Source organism: Protopterus annectens, chromosome 2.part1 (genome assembly GCF_019279795.1).
Source record: "Protopterus annectens isolate FY-2018-M chromosome 2.part1, PAN1.0, whole genome shotgun sequence".
NCBI classification, from domain to species: Eukaryota; Metazoa; Chordata; order Ceratodontiformes; family Protopteridae; genus Protopterus; species Protopterus annectens.
Window position 1 is genome coordinate 1,703,569,328 of NC_056729.1, and position 18,820 is coordinate 1,703,588,147.

An 18,820-nucleotide genomic window follows, 5' to 3' on the forward strand; every position below is an offset into this window, starting at 1 on the left:
CTCTCATCCACTGCTCAAGCAGTTCCTCAGAGGGGCCAAAAATTTACAACCACCTAGGAGAGCTCCAACTCTAGCCTGGGACCTTAACTTTGTATTGGAAAAACTAACTCTTCCTCCTTTTGAGCCAGCTGCTACTGCAGACTTAAAATTCCTTTCTTGGAAAATGGCTTTCCTTTTAGAAATCACTTCAGCAAGAAGGGTATCTGAATTACAGGCCCTCATGGCAGTGGAACCTTTTATCATCTTTCATGTGGACAGGGTGTCTCTCAGGAACAATCCCTCCTTCATGCCCAAGGTGGTATCCAGTGTGGCCCTCAGTCAGTCCATTCATTTGCCAACCTTCTCTCCTAATCCACAGAACAAAGGGAACGGATACTGCACTCCTTAGATGTGCACAGAAAACTTAGATTCTACTTTGACAGGACTAAACCTCAAAGGAAATCTGACCAACTGTTGGTGCCATTTGCTGCAGGGGCAGAACGGAAGGCTATTTCAAAGCAAACCATTTCCAAAGGGATAGGCCATTGCATTCATTTCTGCTACAAGAACCATGGAAAACCTATCCCACAGGGGATTAGACCCCACTCCACCAGGGCTGCATCTACCTCTACAACCTTTCTCAGAGGCGTCCCTACCAGGGACATCCTAGAAGCTGCTACCTGGAGTTCTGTACATACTTTCAGCATGCATTACCATCTGCCAGTTTTCTCTAAATCCAGAGCTGGCTTTGCCACTGCAGTCTTGCAGGGCCTTATAGCTGGTCCTAATGCTATCTAAATTCCTCCTCCCATCCTTAGCTTTGGGAATCTACTCAAATGTGTTGATTGCAACAGTGTAACACGAAGAACATAGTACAGTTGTGTACACTTACCATAAATGTAGCTGTTTGAGTGTATTCACTGTTGCAGTCCAGGTTACCCTCCCTCCAGCCCCCTTACTTCCTTTGGCTATACATCTACTCTCCTTTATTATGCTCAAACGTTTTTTGGTGTATTTGCTTTTTTGTTGGAGGTATAACCTTGTATATTTATAAATTTAATTGCTTCCCATTAGGGGGGCACCTGACATCTGGGGCAAGAAAAACTGATGTAATGGTGTCGGCTGCATGTTTTATACCCCTGACGACCTGACGTCATGGAAGAAGGGACAGCAACCGACGCAGGACCCAAGACTTTGTTAATCAGGCCGACTGAGGGCTACTGCAAGCAGATAACCCAAATGTGATGACTGCAACAGTGAACACACTTGAACATCTACATTTATGGTAAGTGTCCACAACTGTACTTTCCTCAAAACAGGATGTATAAGGACTACAGCACAGATAGTTGGCCGAGCCAGGTAAGAAAATAAGGTACATGAGGAAAGCTAGTGGTGGAATGCAAATGTTCAGGAAGTCATTAAAAGAAAAAAGAGTGCAGAAAAAAGTGGGAGACAGAAGAAAATGGACCGGGCTAAGAAGGATTACTGGTTGGCTAGCAAAGAGGCTGAGAGGAGTTGCAGTAGCAAAGAACAAGGAATCTGAGGAACTCTCCTAGCTTCTGGAAAGTGACTCGATAGCTGACACAAAACTTTTCTTTCAGGTTGCAAGGCCAAGACAGAATGATAAAGAAGATAGTCAGGTACCCTTCATAAGGGATACCAGCAATAACCTGCTCACCAGCCCACAGGAAATTTAAAGGCAGGCAGAAGGAGTACTTTCAGCAGCTTCTAAATGAAAACTCCACAGAAGCTGTACTGCCAAAGACATAGCCTATGATGAAAGAAGAGGATGAGCTCATCCTAGAAGTAAGAAAGGCAGTAAGGAAAATGAAGTGAGGGAAACCAGCAGGTTTAGATGAGGTCACTTCAGATATAATCAAGATGTTGGATGAGAGAGAGGAGAAATAGCTCCTGAGTGTACTCATAGCAGTATGGAGAGAGAGGCATATCCCAGATGACTGGAGTATATACATACTACTGCCGTTGTACAGGAACAAAAATGGCATCTAGAACTGTGGGCAGTACAGAGGTATCAACCTCCTGTCATACTGTATGAAACATCTAGAGACAGTAATCGATAAACACATAGGCAGAGTAGTAGAAAGTAAGATGGTTTGAAACCTGATTTCAAACCATTAGCTCCCCCACAAGGACTAACAAACTCAATAACAATCAAAGCACCCTAGACTGGATTCTGATAAATAGACATCACCAAACTTACAAAGTAGGGACCCCTCCCTGAGGATATAAGCGACCATGCACTCACCTTCATAATCAGATTTGAGTGACATCCCTAGCCCAACCACCTATAGGACAATAAGGAGCAACAAAAATTTTAACCCTGACATCTTCCAAACTGAACTTAAAGCATGCGATTGGTCAGCCCTCAAAAACCTACCTCTAGAGGAAGCAGTAATCTACTTTAATACTAAATTCTTAACTATTCTAGACTACCATGCACCAAAATGGACCATTAGAACTAGGAGTAAACCTGCCCCCTAGCTCTGAAAAACAACCAAACAAAAAATGCTCCTCAGAAATAGTCTGGGCCAAGTGACGTACTACTAAAAGCCCAGAGGATCACTTAAAATTTAGACAGCTAAGAAATTATACAAAAAAAGCCATTCTGTCAGACAAAAGAAACTGTTACATTGAACTCCAACAAACCCACCAAAATGAACCAGGGATTAACACACTTTTACACTCAGGTCGTTCTGTCACACCCGCCCTATTAGGCTCTGACCATGATAGTCCAAAGCAAATTGCCAGTACCTTTAACACATTCTTTACTGAGACCATTCAGTCTCTTGCTAATCAGCTAACTCCTGACAGCTCATCTCTGACTTCCTCTACTGCGAGCTTACCTCCCTCATTCCAGCTCAAACCTGTCCCTACATCCCTTGTCTGTACCCTTATTCAGAAACTCAAACCTACCACTCCTGCAGCTGATCTCCTACCAGCAGAATATCTGCAAAAAGCTGCAAAAGCCGTAGCCTACCCCATCTCCATCCTGAGTAACATAACTATCCTATCTATTTGGAAGATCTCGCATATTATCCCCCTGCATAAAGGTGGAAACTCCAAGGAATTATCCAACTTTACTGTTAGACCTATTGCTTATACTATCTCCACTGGCAAAAACCATGGAGAAATGCATTCATAGATGACTGTTAAACCACCTAATAGATAACTTATTAGCCAACTGCCAACCTGGCTTTAGGCCATTTCACAGCAACACGACTGCCCTTTCATCCTTCTCTGACTGCATTAACAAAAATTGCAATAAGAACACTCTATCCTCAGCCCTCTTTATTGATTTCTCTAAAGCCTTCGATATAGTTAACCACCAGCTTCTCATAAACATACTCAAAAAACCTATCACTAGATGCACTGGCTGTACAATGGTTTCAATCTATTAAAACAATAGGCAACGGGCTGTTCTGTGGGAGAACAACTTATCACCCCATTGCGCTCGGTGTCCCCCCAAGGCTCTATATTAGGACCTCACCTATTTTCTATTTTTATCAATGACCTACATTCTGCAATACCTCAAGCTGCCGCTATACAATGTGCAGATGACTCCACATTAATATGCCCAGCCACCTCTCCATCAGACCTTCAGTCTCTCTCCCAAAATGTGTTTAACACTGTCGAGAAATGGTTACTACACCATTGCTTCATCTTGAACCCCCAAAAAACAAAACTCCTATTTACTCCCACCCGTAGGGCCTCCCCACTTAACTTTACTGTTAGATCAACCATCATATACCATCATATCTCCTGACTCAACTACAAAACTACTAGGGGTACTAATTGATAATAACCATAACGGTGATACTCACGTTAGCAGTACCATAAAAACAGTCAACAAAAAACTAGGCTCCCTCTATAGAATCAAATCCTTTCTCACCCCACTAGCAAGGGCTACTATTGCCCGCACCCACTTAATGTCCACCCTCCTCTACGCCTCCCCTATATATATACTAACCTCTCTAAAAACAACTTGAACAAGCTGGCTGTCTCCTACAATAATATTGCTAGATTTGCAACAGGCCCTACATTCAAAATCCACTAACTGTATTAATTATGAACAACTAGGATGGCTAGAGTTGCCAAATTTACTTCTATTTAACCAATTAACAGTTGCCCACAAAATCCTATATCAGCCTACTAATACTCCAATTCTTACCAACCTTATCACCCCCTACAACAACCTTAAAGACCCTACGCTCATCTAATAAAATATTAGTACAAATAGGTAAAACCAACAATATGGCTGGTGACTGTTTGTTTCTAACTCCGTACTGGAACTCACTCCCCAGTGACCTGACCTCCCTTTCCTCACTAACACAATTTAAAAGCAAGTTGAAAACCTCCCTTAAATCCCATTGGTTATGTCCCTGTGCAAACCGAGACTAATTCCACCTTTTCACAAAGACACCCGTCTCATCAACTCTATATACTAACTGCCTATTAAAAACCATAAATAAAATGGGCCTTGTATATTACTAAAATGTCTTCATCAATATCTCCCTATAACTAACCAAATGTTATAAGTAATACGATTCTGTAAGCAGACATGTTTTGAAGTGAAAATTTTTGCTTATATATTTAATGTACCCACATCTGTAAAATCTGTCATGTATAAAATTGCTTAAATATGTATTGTACCTGTATCTGTTGCAAACTGTTATTTTATATAAATTTTACTGTGTTTTCCAGGAGCTTTTCTCCCCGGGCCTCTGCTGAAAATGGACATATATCCAGCTGGACTAACCTGGTCAACAAATGTAAAATAGTAAATAAAATAAAAAGATGGGAGATGAGCAGTTCGGATTCAGATTAGTATGCAGCACAACCAACCCGATGTTTGCAGTGAGATAACTAGTTGATAAGAAGCTAGAAATGGGGAAAGAGTCAAACTGGGCATTCCTAGGCTTAGAGATTTCATATGGCAAGGTCCCAAGAAAGCTGATTTTGGCAGTCCTATGCTGTTTTGAAGTCCCAGAAACATTAGTGGAATTAGTGTGGGTTGTGTACAAGGACCCGATGACTTAAGTAAGAGCAGTACTCATTCTCACAGAGGGGTTCCCAGTGAGAGTGGGCGTGCATCAGGGTTCAGTCTCCTGCTGTTCATACTTGTGATGGACTACATTAGCAAACAAGTCAGAGGGGACAGATCAACACAATTGCTGCATGCAGACGATGTGACATTACAGACAGACTGAGCAAGAACTTCAGCAAAGGATAGGGGTAATGGAATGCAAAACTGAAGGCACATGGGCCGAAACTGAGTACAGATAAAACAGTTGTAATAGCAGCAAATGGGGAAAATCATAAGAAGATGAGAATTGAGATAGAAGGGAAAATAGTGAGAGGTTAACAGCTTCAGGTATCTGGAAGGGGGTGGCTGAGGAGAAGGGAAGGCTGAATGAGGTTAACACTAGAATCTGAGGGGCTGCAGCCAGCTGGCACACACTGTCAGAGGTAATATATGACAGTGGAATGACAAAGAAGCTGAAAAGTAAAGTGTACAAAATATTGGTGTAACCAGTAACTTGGGTAGTAAAGGCAGGGCAGTTGAGGAAGCTAGAGGTGATGGAGATGAAGTGCTGGAGATGGGCAGTGGGATGCACACTGTGGGACACATGAAGAAATTAGGACATCAGAGCAGAAGCCCAAATAGCTCCAATTGCAGGGGAGGTCAGAGAATAGAATATTGTGGTGTGGATATATGTACAAAAAAGCAGAAGGCAAGCTGGTGAAGATGATTTTGGACAGACAGCAGTAAGGCAAAAGGAAATGATGGTGTCCAGCAAAGGGATGTGGATGGATTATGTGTGAGAAGACCTGACATAGGTAGGCATGCCTATCGAAGAAAGTAGGAGGGTGGCACTGAATTGAGAGAGAGAGAGAGAGAGAGAGAAACAGCTGACATGATGCCTTGATCCCATGTAGAAAAAAATGGGGGTTGATGAAGATGTCGTTGACTATTCCAGGTTCTCTTGGTTCCCTAAAAGACAAAGGTGCTTGAGGTTAGTTTTATTTTCAGGCTAAGCACTTTGATTCATAGGCAGCCCTTTTAAATGGTCACATTACAGTTTATTCATCTTCTTATCTGGAGGAGGAGACTGCATGTGTTGCTTGCACATCCCTAATTGTGAAGGATGCCGTTCTACATCTTTATCAGTTGTGGATGCTCCTGTTTAATCTCATCTCAGCCCTGAGGATGTTCCTCTCACACATTACTGTGTTTAAAGCCCTGCAGATGCTGCACATGGTTAGGATCTTTACATACTTCCATCAGTGGCTTTTCTTGCTCCTTCACTTCAGGCTCTAACTGATTCCACTGTGTCCTTGCTCAGGGCATTCCACTCTCTAAGAATTACAGTGAATCTTACCCTGCATCTGTGGTGTAGAGGGATAAAGCATTGTCTATATGCCAAATGACTCAGTTCCCAGAGGGGCTTGGGTAGAGGTGGGTAGCAGTGGGCAGTAGTTGCTGACTTGCCCATCCTGGGAGGAGGGAGTTTGTTTAGCTCACTGCATTTTTTACCCTACTTTCTAGAAAAGCTCATATACTTGTATCCCATTAAACCCTATTCGTACACCCCCAAATTAATCTTTCCCAGAACTTTGCTCCCTTACAAACACGGCTTGGTTTCTCCATTTCCAAAAATTGCCAGTGACCCATTATTCTGTATTTGAGTAGTAGAGATAATTTCATCATTGCAGCAGCCAAAAAGATATACAAATAAAAATGGACTTGTTTTTCAATTTGGACAGAGGACTAGATCAATTTCAGCTCCAGTTCTGTTAATATTAGATTATTTGTCTGAAATATTTTATTTGGGCTGAGTTACCGTTTTGTTAAAATTCCTCTTACAGTCACTTCAGGTTTCCATGTGGAATTACTCTTCTTTCTTGGCATCACTCAAAGTTTGTAAAGCTATTATGAAGGGCATTTATTTTATTTGTTGACTGGGAAAGTCTGACTTGGAACGAGCTAATTTTCAGCGGCGGCCCAGGGAGAACCCCTCCAAATGCATGTCTTTGGCATGCGGGAGGAAACCGGAGTACCCGAAGAAAACCCATGAGAACATGCAGACTCCACACAGAAGGCACCCCAGCCAAGAATCGAACCGGAGAGCCTCTTGCTGTGAGGTGACAGTGTTAACCACTGCACTGCCCACATAATCCAGTCCCTCCTTGTGATTTATACTTTTTATTGGCTCCTCAACAGTTCTTCTCCTCATACACTGGGTCTACTGGACCTGCCTTAGCTTTCCCTAGCCTATACCTAACCCACATCTGGGGCAGGGTTGGAGTCGAGGACCCTGTTGCAGGATCATACTGTGCCATGGAATGTTTTTTTGCTACTTTTCCAATCCTGTGTGCATGCCCAGTAACATCCCCAACAGTGGGAAATGTACTGGTTAGTGAGCGATAGTAACTCACATCCACGGTCAGCTGATGTCAACAGGAAAACACTTCCACCTTCAGAAGCAGCTTTTCAGGAATTTCCCCAGTCTCCACCAGTGAAATCAGCCATGCTCTTGTGCCCCATGCATGCATCCCCTTCGTATTCCCCTCAGTATAGGGACACGCATGCTCCTCTGGAATACCTCAGATGCCTGAGATGCTAACTAAGCTCATGTTGCATGGGCCATAGTCAGGGCTTTATCCTCTATGCCATGCCACTAGTTACTTTGTGATTTCTACTTTTTTTTCTGGAAAAGCTAATTACTCCCTCTCTCAATCCTAGAGCTAAATATGAGTTGAAGTACTTGTCATGGAAGACCATATTTCTTGTGTCAATGACATCGGCTCGAATAATTTTTGAGATTCATCTCTGTTCCTCCTTCAAATTTAGTTGTTCTTAGTAACAGGGTTACTTGAAGAACTAACTGTTCTATTATGCCAGGAGAGGCCAAGGAGATGCACCCTAACAAATGTTTTTGACTGTTCAAAACTTGGAGAATATCAGCTCCATTGTACAGGCATGCACCAACAAATTTGTTTTTTATGCTGAGAGAACAGATATCCACATAAATGATCACCTGTTTGTTTCATTCTCTGAGATGAAGCTTTGACAGAAAATGTCTTCGTTTACACATTCTAAGTTGTTGTCTAGTATCTAGTTTTGTCATACTGAGTATAGGAAACCTCTCGGTTCAATAAATAAGCCCCATTTTACTAGAGCAGCTGCTGCTTCTGCAGGCCTCTTAACTTCAACCACACAGTCTTGGATGGTGTGTATACAACCGCTACCTGGCCATTACACATGTTCACAAGACACTATAAGCTGATGTGATGTCTAGATTAGATCCAGTTCTTCCTTTGGGGTACTGTCATCTTAGAAAATGATCCTATGTGGATGTTCTCCTATGAGGCTTAGCTTAGAACTTTGTCCTGCTTTTTACAGAGAGAGTATTGCCTCTTGGTGGATATGAAACCTTGGTTGTTAGTTTATTAACAATAGATCTGTAAAAGGTGGATCCTTCCTTTACAACATATTGACCCTACACCCCTTGCTGGTCTCAAGGTTTTGACACTCTGTTTTGTTGCTCATTGTCAATGCTCTTCAACAGGTCCACGGAGGATATGGGCAGACTGCACCACAGTATATAATAGGATAAGGTGAGTGTGCTTTGTAACCTAGGAAAGTTTTATATGTTGAGTGTTCCTAATATCTGTGGTATTGGTCCTACTGTTCTGGAGGATGAAACTACTTTTTTAGATTTTTTTTTGTGTGTGTGTGTGTGTGTGTCTGTGTGGTAAGAACATAATGTTTCTGCAGCACTGAGAAAACTGCAATGAAAACTGCTGATTTTTTTTTTTTTTTTTTTTGAGGGAAAACCGTTCTACTTCAGATCTGTCAATATATTAATAACATAACTTTTATTTCTGCAGCACATAGGAGACTGCAGTATGAATTACAGTGAATCACTGTGAGGGAACAGTATTTTATAAAGGCATGAAAATACATCCTTTGGAATTTAATTGTAAAAATCCTGTTACTTTGCCGAGATCTGTAGCTAGTGAATGTACTTCACGGTCTTGGAGAAAAACAAGTACAGTTCTCAAGGACATCTTAATTCTGTAGTTCACTGGTGTTCGGATGTAAACAGAAGTAGAAAGTCATTTTAATCCTTTTGACCTGTAATGATCAGACATAATAATAAAAAAATACTTTATTTCATATTAACCTGTACCTTTATTGACTGTTTATTAATATAAACCAGCATCTTCATATAGTAAAGTTTCTGCTGGAGCTCATGTTGTCAGGCATTAAACCAGCCACACACAAGATCAAATTGTTACATTAATTCAGAAACTCACTTTGATTATACTAAGATGAAATCTGGTGCATGTTTCATAGATTGCAGTCTGTTTTGTATTAATATGTTTTATACTTTTCTTAATATTTATATATGATATCTTTGCTAAATACCTGTCAGAAACAGTAAAATGCTAAGGGGTTACGTTTTTCATCTGTTTTACAAAACTTAGTGCTATGTTTGATTATCTTAACTCTTGTATTGTATGTTGCATGGCTCTGAGAAATTCAGTTCACCAGATAGTAGTCTTGGGTCACCAACTCAAAAAATGGCTTGGGTAGTTAACATATGAATCTTGCCATCTTGTGTGCCTCCCATCCCCAGGATTTTACTACCAAAGACATCTAGTGGCCCAACCTGGTATCATTCCTTCTCATTGCCACTTTTGCTTCTCAATTTGTGGTCATTATGATGAAGTGAGCACTTCTTTTATTTATTTATTCATTTATTCATTCATTCATTCATGCATTTATTTTTTGGTTCTCACTTTGTCCTATTTAAGATCACAGTGAAGCCAAAGACTGTTCACTGTAGAACAAAATGAAAACCTCTGTCATTTCCGAATATTGCATACTAACCTAGTGCCTTGTTTGGGATACGTGAAGAAACTGGAGACAATGATAAAAGTCTGCATGGATACAAAAGACATCCCCTCTGGAAGCCAAGGCACTAAATGCTGGTCCAGCTTGCTGATTTTTATTTATTTATCATTTGTTTACTGGGAAAGTCCAACTGGGACAGAGCCCATTTTCAGCGGAGGAGCAGGGAGAAGCGGTCCCAGATGCATGTCATTGGAATGTGAGAGGAAACATGAGCATCTGGTAGAAACCCACTTGAATGTAGGGAGGACATGCAGAATCTGCACAGAAGGCACCCCGGCAGAGAATTGAACCAGAGTACATTTTGCTGTGAAGCGACAATGCTAACTGCTGCACCACTGCGCAACCCTGATTTATCTGAATGGGAATATGTCAGTGTATCGACAACTATTAAAGTGTGCGCTGATCCATTGAAGTAAAATGCCCAAAACAACTTTAACCGACAGTGAAGTTTTCTTTTTTCTCCACTGTTGCCTGACCTCAAAGTAGACGCATTTAAATTTGGGAGTATATGTCCTCGCATTGGGGGGATTCAGTGGAACGTTTCCCCCTTGCAAAAATAACTTAACTTTGAGGTTTGCCAGTAATTGTTTTGGCCATTATTTTCCAGTGGATAGGAACTCGATTGAAGAGTTTTTGATCTATTGGCATGAATCCAACTGAATTTACAATACTTGCATGTATTACTTGTTATGCCCACTCCTAAATTGCTTCTTTATTTTTGTTCGTGCCTTATGTGTGCGTGTGTGTATATGTATGTGTGTGTGTATATGTATGGATAGCCATTTTGCATAATGTTCTGTCTATATATTTAAATGCATGGCTTTTATACAGTAAAGCAATATGACAGTGTTGTTAAAGGTGGCAAGATTCGGATAACTTAAGTGCAGCACGAGTAAGTAGTTAAAATAAATTATGGAAGGTAGAAATAATTTGTATCCCTAAGAAGATTTGTTGACACAGTATACAAATTCCTTTTATTTCCTGCAACCAGATTTTGCCTGAAAACTGGTCCCATGTGATCCAGTCCAAAATGTGTATTAGTGAGTCTTGCACACTGTAGTTCACTACAGCTGAAAATACTTTCCTGTATGTAAATATATATATTTATTACTAAATACAGAGCTGTACACTGCAGTGAATGAATCATGGAAACCTGTAAAGACATGAGTGCCTGTGTGCAGACAAATGCACCTGAATGAGCATAAAGTTGTGTACTAAATGTCTGAAATAAGAAAGACTGCAGTCTGGTTACATGCATCTTAACAGCCTAGAACAAGCACATGCTTGCATATTACAGCTGCGGGTTAACTATAAAAGACTGCATTGTGGAACTGAATGCTTGCTTGTATTTAATCACGCTTGATATAAACACAGTTTGCTTTCCCTGTTGACAAGTTAATGTCTGTATGAGACTTGAATGTTAACTTTGAACAATCTTACAAAGGCAAGTGTGAAAGGAGTCCCAAACACAAGTTTTAACTTCTAAGTGCTTGCGTTGTTTTTATTTTCAATAGAACCACATCAGAGCTAAAACCAAGTACACAATCCAAGTTTAAAAGAAGTATCAAATGAATCACATGATCATCCCTAACCAATCAAATACTTCTCTGCTCCCTCTTCTCCTCTTAAAGTAGGGTTGCCACCTTTTCAAATGGCCAAAGTGGGACATGTTTAGTACAGACATCAGATTTTACAGGCCGACACATACCCACGTCCAGTACAAAGGACAGAACTTAACTGTTTTGCCTAAATAAAAGCTTATTCTTGTAGCATTTTAGTTGCTTATTCTGTTTCTTATAACATTTAGGTATTTCAGATACAGAATAACTGTTTTATGCAACTATTACATAAAATATAAGAAATAATTTTGTCCTAAAATCTCAGGACATTTGCCATTTTTACAATTTCTTGTCAGGACACAACTGCCCAAAGAGGGACTGTCCCTCGCAAAGTGGGACAGGTGGTAACCCTATCTTAAAGTTAGTGTATTTTAAAACATGTTCAAGAAATATAACCAAGTAACCAATCAGAAATGTTATAGTGTTATTGCTGACAAAACTTCTAATATCATTTTTCTAAAATGTAAACCTATTTCTGTAAATAAGAAAGTCATGGCTACTAGGAGCAACAGTATTTAACATTTAAAACGCACTGTAACTTTTAAGAAGAAAGGAGGGAAGAGAGGCGGTATTTTATTGGTTAGGGATGCTCGTGAATCATTTAATACTACTTTTAAACTTGGATCGTGTACTTGGTTTTAACTCTGACGTTCTATTGAAAATAAAAAGAATGAAAGCTCTTACAGTTAAAACTTGTGTTTGGGACTCCTTTCACGCTTGACTTTGCACGACTGTTCAAAGCTCACTTGTGTTTTTTTTTTATTCTACTTTGCTTTTTGTTGTTCTAGACTTGAATGTTACTTAATGCTTCTGTGTGCATTGATTATATAGAAGTGATGATGCTTGCATTCCAGACTAAGTAAATGTTTGTTCATATCTGAGTGAGGGTCAATTATGCTTGATTAGTTACATTAGCATGTTAAGGAACATAAATAGAGTCAGTGGAAGTAAAGTGGTATGAATATTTGTATGCAAATGTTTATGCGTGGTCATCCCTGACTGCTGATTCATTTAGGACATATTTATGCATCTTTTCTCATTGGGAACTGTTACTACTTGATGTAAACATACCTGATCACGTTAGTGTTTAAACAGGTTTCACTTGTTTGTACAGCTGGACCTTTTTCTCCCCAGCACATTTCTGAAAATGGGCACTGCCAGTAGTACATTCCCAAACACCAAACAAAAGTAAACCAAGATCATTGAAGGTGATTGATGTTATGTACCCACTGTGCAGCCTACAAAATTCACCTCACTTTTAGCAGTATTTGTGATGGTTCCGAGAATAGCAGTCAAGCCTCATAATCTATTTATTTATTGAAACTTCATTTGCTTGCTAGATTTGAGGTGAAAAGACACTATGCCACTTGTGGATCTGTTTTTTAAGAATTAATAGCCAGTCACTTTATTGCACTTTGTATATTTGTGCATTAAGAGTATGAGGACTCAAAGCTTCAATGAATGTTATGGGGTGCATTGTGTGCTTTGGGGGTGATTCCCATAATATAATTACGTGCAATATAGAATTGGTTTATGTAAATGGGGACAGTGCTGAAAAAGAGGTTAGGTACTCAGTATAACGTTCATTTGTGTTGTCCATTTTCATTCTTCCTCCACTGCTGGGATCTGACTCGGCAGTTACTAAAGTTTATGGTAACCAAAAAAGCTCTCGAGCCTCTCGCTTACCCGTAATGCACCAACTCCTAACATACCCAGATCTTGTTTGCTGATTTTACCTAGAGAGGTATCTACCAATATGCATATATAAAAATACATAAAGCTGTATATGGTCTGTAGAGGGAACTATACCTGGGACTCCTTCATAAAGGACAGTGGTATCCTTACAATATCTTGTTCTTCCAGAAGTTTGTTGAAACAAAGGATTGGGTTTGGGTGAGAAGTTGAGGAAGAATGAAAATGGACAACACAGATAGAACGCTATGGTGAGTACGTCGGATAGAACGCTATGGTGAGTACATAACTTCATCTGATGTTGTCAATTTTCATTCTGTCCTCAACTGTTGGGACATAGTCCCAAGCTACCTAGAACCCTGGGTGGACTCTTAGGAAGGATATTCCTGAGCATAATTGAGCCAAAAGTTGCTGGACCCTTCAAGACCAGATCTAATTTGTAAAGAGTGATGAAGGTGTGAAGATTAAACCAGGTTGCAACTGCACAGATATTATCCATGGAGGCGCTGGGAAAAAAAAGACTGAAGAAGTTGTCATGGACCTAGTTGAATGGGCTCTTACAGGTTTTGGTAAGGTTAGACCCAGTTTGTTATAGATAAATTGTATTTCTTTTATCAGCCATCTGGCTAGAGTTACTTTTGCCACTGGCTTTCCCATTGTCATTTCTGCAAAAGAAACACACAGTTGGTCTGTCTTTCTGATTTCTTTTGTCCTATGTACGTAAAAGCATACTTGTCTGTGAACATCCAGTAAATGCAACATATATTCACCTTTGTTTGTAAATTTAGGAAAGAATACTGTCAAATTAATGGACTGATTGATACTGGACTCTGACACCACCTTGGGAAGGAAAGACATATTGGTTTGCAATGTAACTCTTTCCATTATGAAAAATCAACTAGGGAGCTTTTGATGACAAGGTTTGAAGTTGTGAAAATTTTCTGGCTGAGGTAATAGCCACTATAAAGACAGTTATCTTAGTCAGGAATTTAAGGTCACATTTCGCTGATGGTTTGAAATGGGAATAAATTAATGCTTGCAATACCACATTCAAATCCCTTGGTGGAGTAAGGTCTTTATAAGGGGGTCTCAATAGAAGAGTGCCTCTGAAGAATGCTTTGCAAAGTTTAGAAGAGGCTACATAAGAATTTTCAAATGCGATATGAAAATTAGATATTGTTGCCAATTGAACCCTAATGGTAGAGGAGCTCACCACCTCATTAAAGATCAAAGCTAAACATTCCAGTATGTTAATGTATCAGAACTGAAAAAAGGTCAATATGTTTTTGTTGTGCCCAGTAAATAAATCTTTTCCATTTACTTGTATAAAGCTTTCTTGAGGGTTTATGGGAAGATAAAAGTATATGACAACCAGGTGAAGAAGAACATCGTTTGGCTGGCTGTTAATGGAATTGGAGAAACCATTCTGTTAGCTTGAGGTTTGGGAACCATGTCTATCAGATGTGACAGGAGATCTGGAATTAGATCCAGTGTCCAAGGTTGGCAAAGAAGATGAGGCCACAGGAAGTGGAACCAAATCTGACAAGGCCAGTAAGGTGCAATGAAGATGACTTTGCTCTTCAACCTGAAAGCTTTCTACAGGAATTTCAGAATCAGAAGAATTGCAGGTTAGGTATAAAGCAGACCAGGAGACCAGTTGTAAAGTAGAGTGTCCCTCGGTGACTCCTCCTGAAGAGGGATTAAGGCAAAGAAGATGCTGCATTTGTTGTTTAGGGGAGAAGCAAAAAGATTGCAGCAAGGCTGGCCCCATCAGCAGAAAATCATTTCTGCCACTTTCCTGTGGAGAGACCACTCATGAGGTAGAAGAATGGACCTTATGAATTTGTCTGATATCGCGTTGGATTTCCTGCAAGTGCATTGCTGTAACAAAGTGGTTGGATTAGATTGCCAGTTGCCATACTCTGTGTGCTTCTCAACACAAGGGGTAAGATCTGGTCCCTCCTTGTTTGTTGATGTACCAAATTACTGACATAGTGTCCATTTGAATTGCAATTGTCCCTGAAGGGAGAGCATCCTGGAAGTCCTGCAGTATTAAAAGCACTGCTCTCATCTGTAGGACATTGATATGCAAGTTGACCTATTCGGGGTATCAAGTGCCTTGGACTGTTCTCTCCAGAAAGTGCCCCTCACCCAATCTGGGAAGTGTCTGTGGTTACTATGGCAGTGGGCTGGTGGGCTGAGAGATAATGAAAGGAAGGCCTTGTAGAACCTGATGTGAGTGAATCCACCACCAGAGATATCTTTTGCATGCATGAGTGACTATTATTTATGATGACATGCACTGGTAAAGAATAGACCATTGTGTTGCTTGTATTCATTGAAGAATTCTCATACGAAACCTTGCTAGAGGAGCTAAAATTATGGCCACTGACATCGAACTCAAGGATCAACTCTGCTGAAACATCGGTACTGCAAATTATTCTCTTGACTTTGGAATCTTATAGTCTGTACTCTTGAGAGAGGAAGGAAGCTGTCACTAATGTCATTTTGAAAACTGGTCCTGTGAATTTCAAAATTTGAGATGGTTGTAGATGAGACTTGTCATAATTTATGTCATCCCTAAATGAGAACAAAGTTATGTCATCTGTAAATGAGAAAAAATCTGAAGTATCTGATCTCTCACTCTTGTTAGTAAATGCCTGGTCAGGGTGATGAGACAGTTGTCTAGATATGGAAACACTGAATTCTTACAGTCTCAAGTGAGCTGCTAACACTGCCATGCATTTGGTAAACACCCTGGGGGTTGTGAGGCCAAAGGGCAGTGCTCAGAACTAGTAGTGACTGGCTCCCAGCTGGAAGCATAAGTACCTTTTGGATTGTTTGTTCATCTTTGTGATAGTAAGCATCCTGAAGGTTTTTTGAGCACATCCAGTCGTCCTTGTCCAAGAAGGGTAGAATGGACTGAACTTTGACCATCTGAAACTTTGTATGTCGAACTGACTTGTTCACTTTGCTGAGAGCCAAAATGGTCTCCAGTCCTCTGTTTTCTTTGCCACTAAAAAGAATATTGAGTAAGTTCCATATTTTATCTGGTCTGGTGGGACCTCGTAGATGACTTCTTCTTTTCTTTTTCCAGCAGCTTTTGTATTTGTAGTGCTTCTTCTTTCCTCTGACTGGGTGGATTGTCGGGAATTTTGCATACAGTTGGAGGTGGAAGGGAAAGGGAATTGTATAGCCTCTGGAAATGATCCTCTGCCCCCAGGTATCTTTTGTTATGAATAGCGTAGGCTCACTGGTGCAGTGATAGTTGACCCCTGATTGCCTCCAGAGGAGGACAATCGGGCCTCCTTTCAGGAGTGCTGGTAGGGTCTGTTAGAGAGAGAATCCCTGGACCCCTGCTTTTGCAGGCCTTCTCTGCCATCAGAGCATCATCATCATACATTAGAGTCCCCCCTTTCCCCCTAGAAGAACTTTCTCCACGTGTGTCCTGAAAAGGACCATGGAACTTTTTGTACCACATCTTCTGACTACCTCATTGATTCCTAGAAAAGGATCTTAGAGGGGTCGAAAAATGTACACCCACTGCAGAGAGGGACTTTCCATCCATCTCACACCTGGACAATCTGTCCTTCACTTTGGGGTCAAACAAGAAACTGTCATCAAAAGGAGCATTGAAAAACGAGGACTTGAAGGGCTCCGTAAAATCACATAAGCCCATGCAATCACATAAGCCCATGCAAGCATGCCTTCTAATGGATCTTCCGGAATCCGCTGCCCTTGGGGTGCCTTCGGCTGCATGCAAAATAAGCCTCATGGATGAATTTGAGATGGATTGAGGGGTAGTCATCTGAGAAACCACAGACAATTGGACCTCAGCAGAACCGGTCCCTGAAAGGGATTTTGAAAACCCTCCGGTGAAGGGTTGCTGGGGGTCCAGCTACCTCTCTGTTTAAGGATCTCAAGGATGTCTCCAAATGAGATGTCTTCTGGAGGTGATCATGGGGGCCCATCACCCTTATCGAAATCAGCATCCCCAGTGACCAACTCTTGTAGAAAGTCCAAGTGCCGCCTCTTGCACTTTCTCTTCCTAGGGAATTCCTTGGTGGGGTGCTCCAGGGAAGTGTCGGAAGAGAGTATGAAACCCTGCTAGGTGGTCTTAGGGTCTTAAGCTGGCTGTCCCTGTGGTCCAGAATGAAGAGGCTCCAATCACAGAGACATCTAGGAACTAGATAGAGGATATGAGGGGTTGGATCTGTCTGTCCCATCACAGCAGAAAATACCCACTTCAGTACATCAAAGGTAGATTGCTGCCGAGAGAGACAGAAGACCTCTGCACTGAGAAGCCAGGCTTTTGGACTGCTATCTTCCCCTGCCCCAGAAGCAATCTCCCTGAGGAGGAAGTCTGAGCCGAGCTATTTAGTGCTGAAGCACCAAGACTCAGAGACGGCTCCAAAAGATTTGGACTCCACTCGAACACCACCGATCCAACATGGAAGCTTCGGCTCCGAGAGTCATCCAGATCTGAAAGTTTGGGATCGGAGCACTCGGAGTTAGCTTCAGATCTGAAGATATCTTTGGATCCAGAGACTCTGAAGCAACCAAAGGGATCAGAGAAGGGATATTAAGTGGTGGTATGGTAGATGGACGGGCCTCCTGACTTAAGGTGTTAGGAGCCGGTAAAACACCCACCTGGATGGACCTGCACTGAGTGGAACTTCTTCATCATTCTGTCCACATCTTCTTCAAACTCCTGGATGAACAAGATGAGGCAAGGGAAGGTAACTTTGATCAGAGTCTTTCTAAAACAGGTGAAGGAACCCTGGAAGGCACAAGATCAAGAAAAGGAGAATATCCGGTCTTTGGAAGAACAGTGAAATCTGAGACAGCCAGATTCATATGTTTCTTAGTCGGATCTGAGGACACAGGATCCAGGGACGCTGAAGCAACCAATCTATTAACCTAATTTGTATGTACACATTTTTGTCTTCTGTTAGTTTTTTTCTCTCCCTTATATAAAGCTGTAAGCACACCACTGAGCCTCCTGCTCCAGTTTCCTGTAGCTCTCCCAACTTCTCATTCTGATTAGGCCCCAAACTATTAATTCTGTATACCTTGAATAATTTTAAACTCAAACTACTCCTTCTCTACAGGTTAATGGCTTAACAGTACTCTACCCCTTTTTCTCTCTCCGGTACTAGACTCTTTTTTTTCTCTCTCCATAGTGCTAGTTGTAGTAAGCAGTAGTAAAATAAAAGCTCCCACTCCAGTTACCTGCTGATTTCTCTGATTGTTTTTTTGGTCTCGGCTCTTCTCACCCCTGGTTTGTATATTTGGTTTCTTAGCTTGGGCGGCTCACATTTTCCAGGATTTCACTTTTTTTTCCCTTCCCATTATGCCTTGTGGCATTTAAATAGCTTAACTGGGTTTCACACCATCTTTCTTACCCCCCCCCCTTCTTTCGGTAGCACTCAGGACTCGGTGGGGTGCAAGAAACGGCTATTTGTTTGTGGATGCTGCTTGTTTGCTCCTAAGTTATCAAAAATTCAAAGCAACTGCAGCAAGAAACCACTATTTGTTTGTGGATGGTGCTCGTTTTGATCCTAGTTATTAAAAGTCATAGCAACTG

General features: G+C 41.1%; 1 protein-coding gene across 2 annotated transcripts in view; it reads left to right on the forward strand.

The window, feature by feature from the left end:
• Positions 1-18,820, forward strand: part of CENPS (centromere protein S) — a 769,124-nt gene that overhangs the window by 242,721 nt on the left and 507,583 nt on the right. The gene's annotated exons all lie outside the window — the stretch shown is intronic.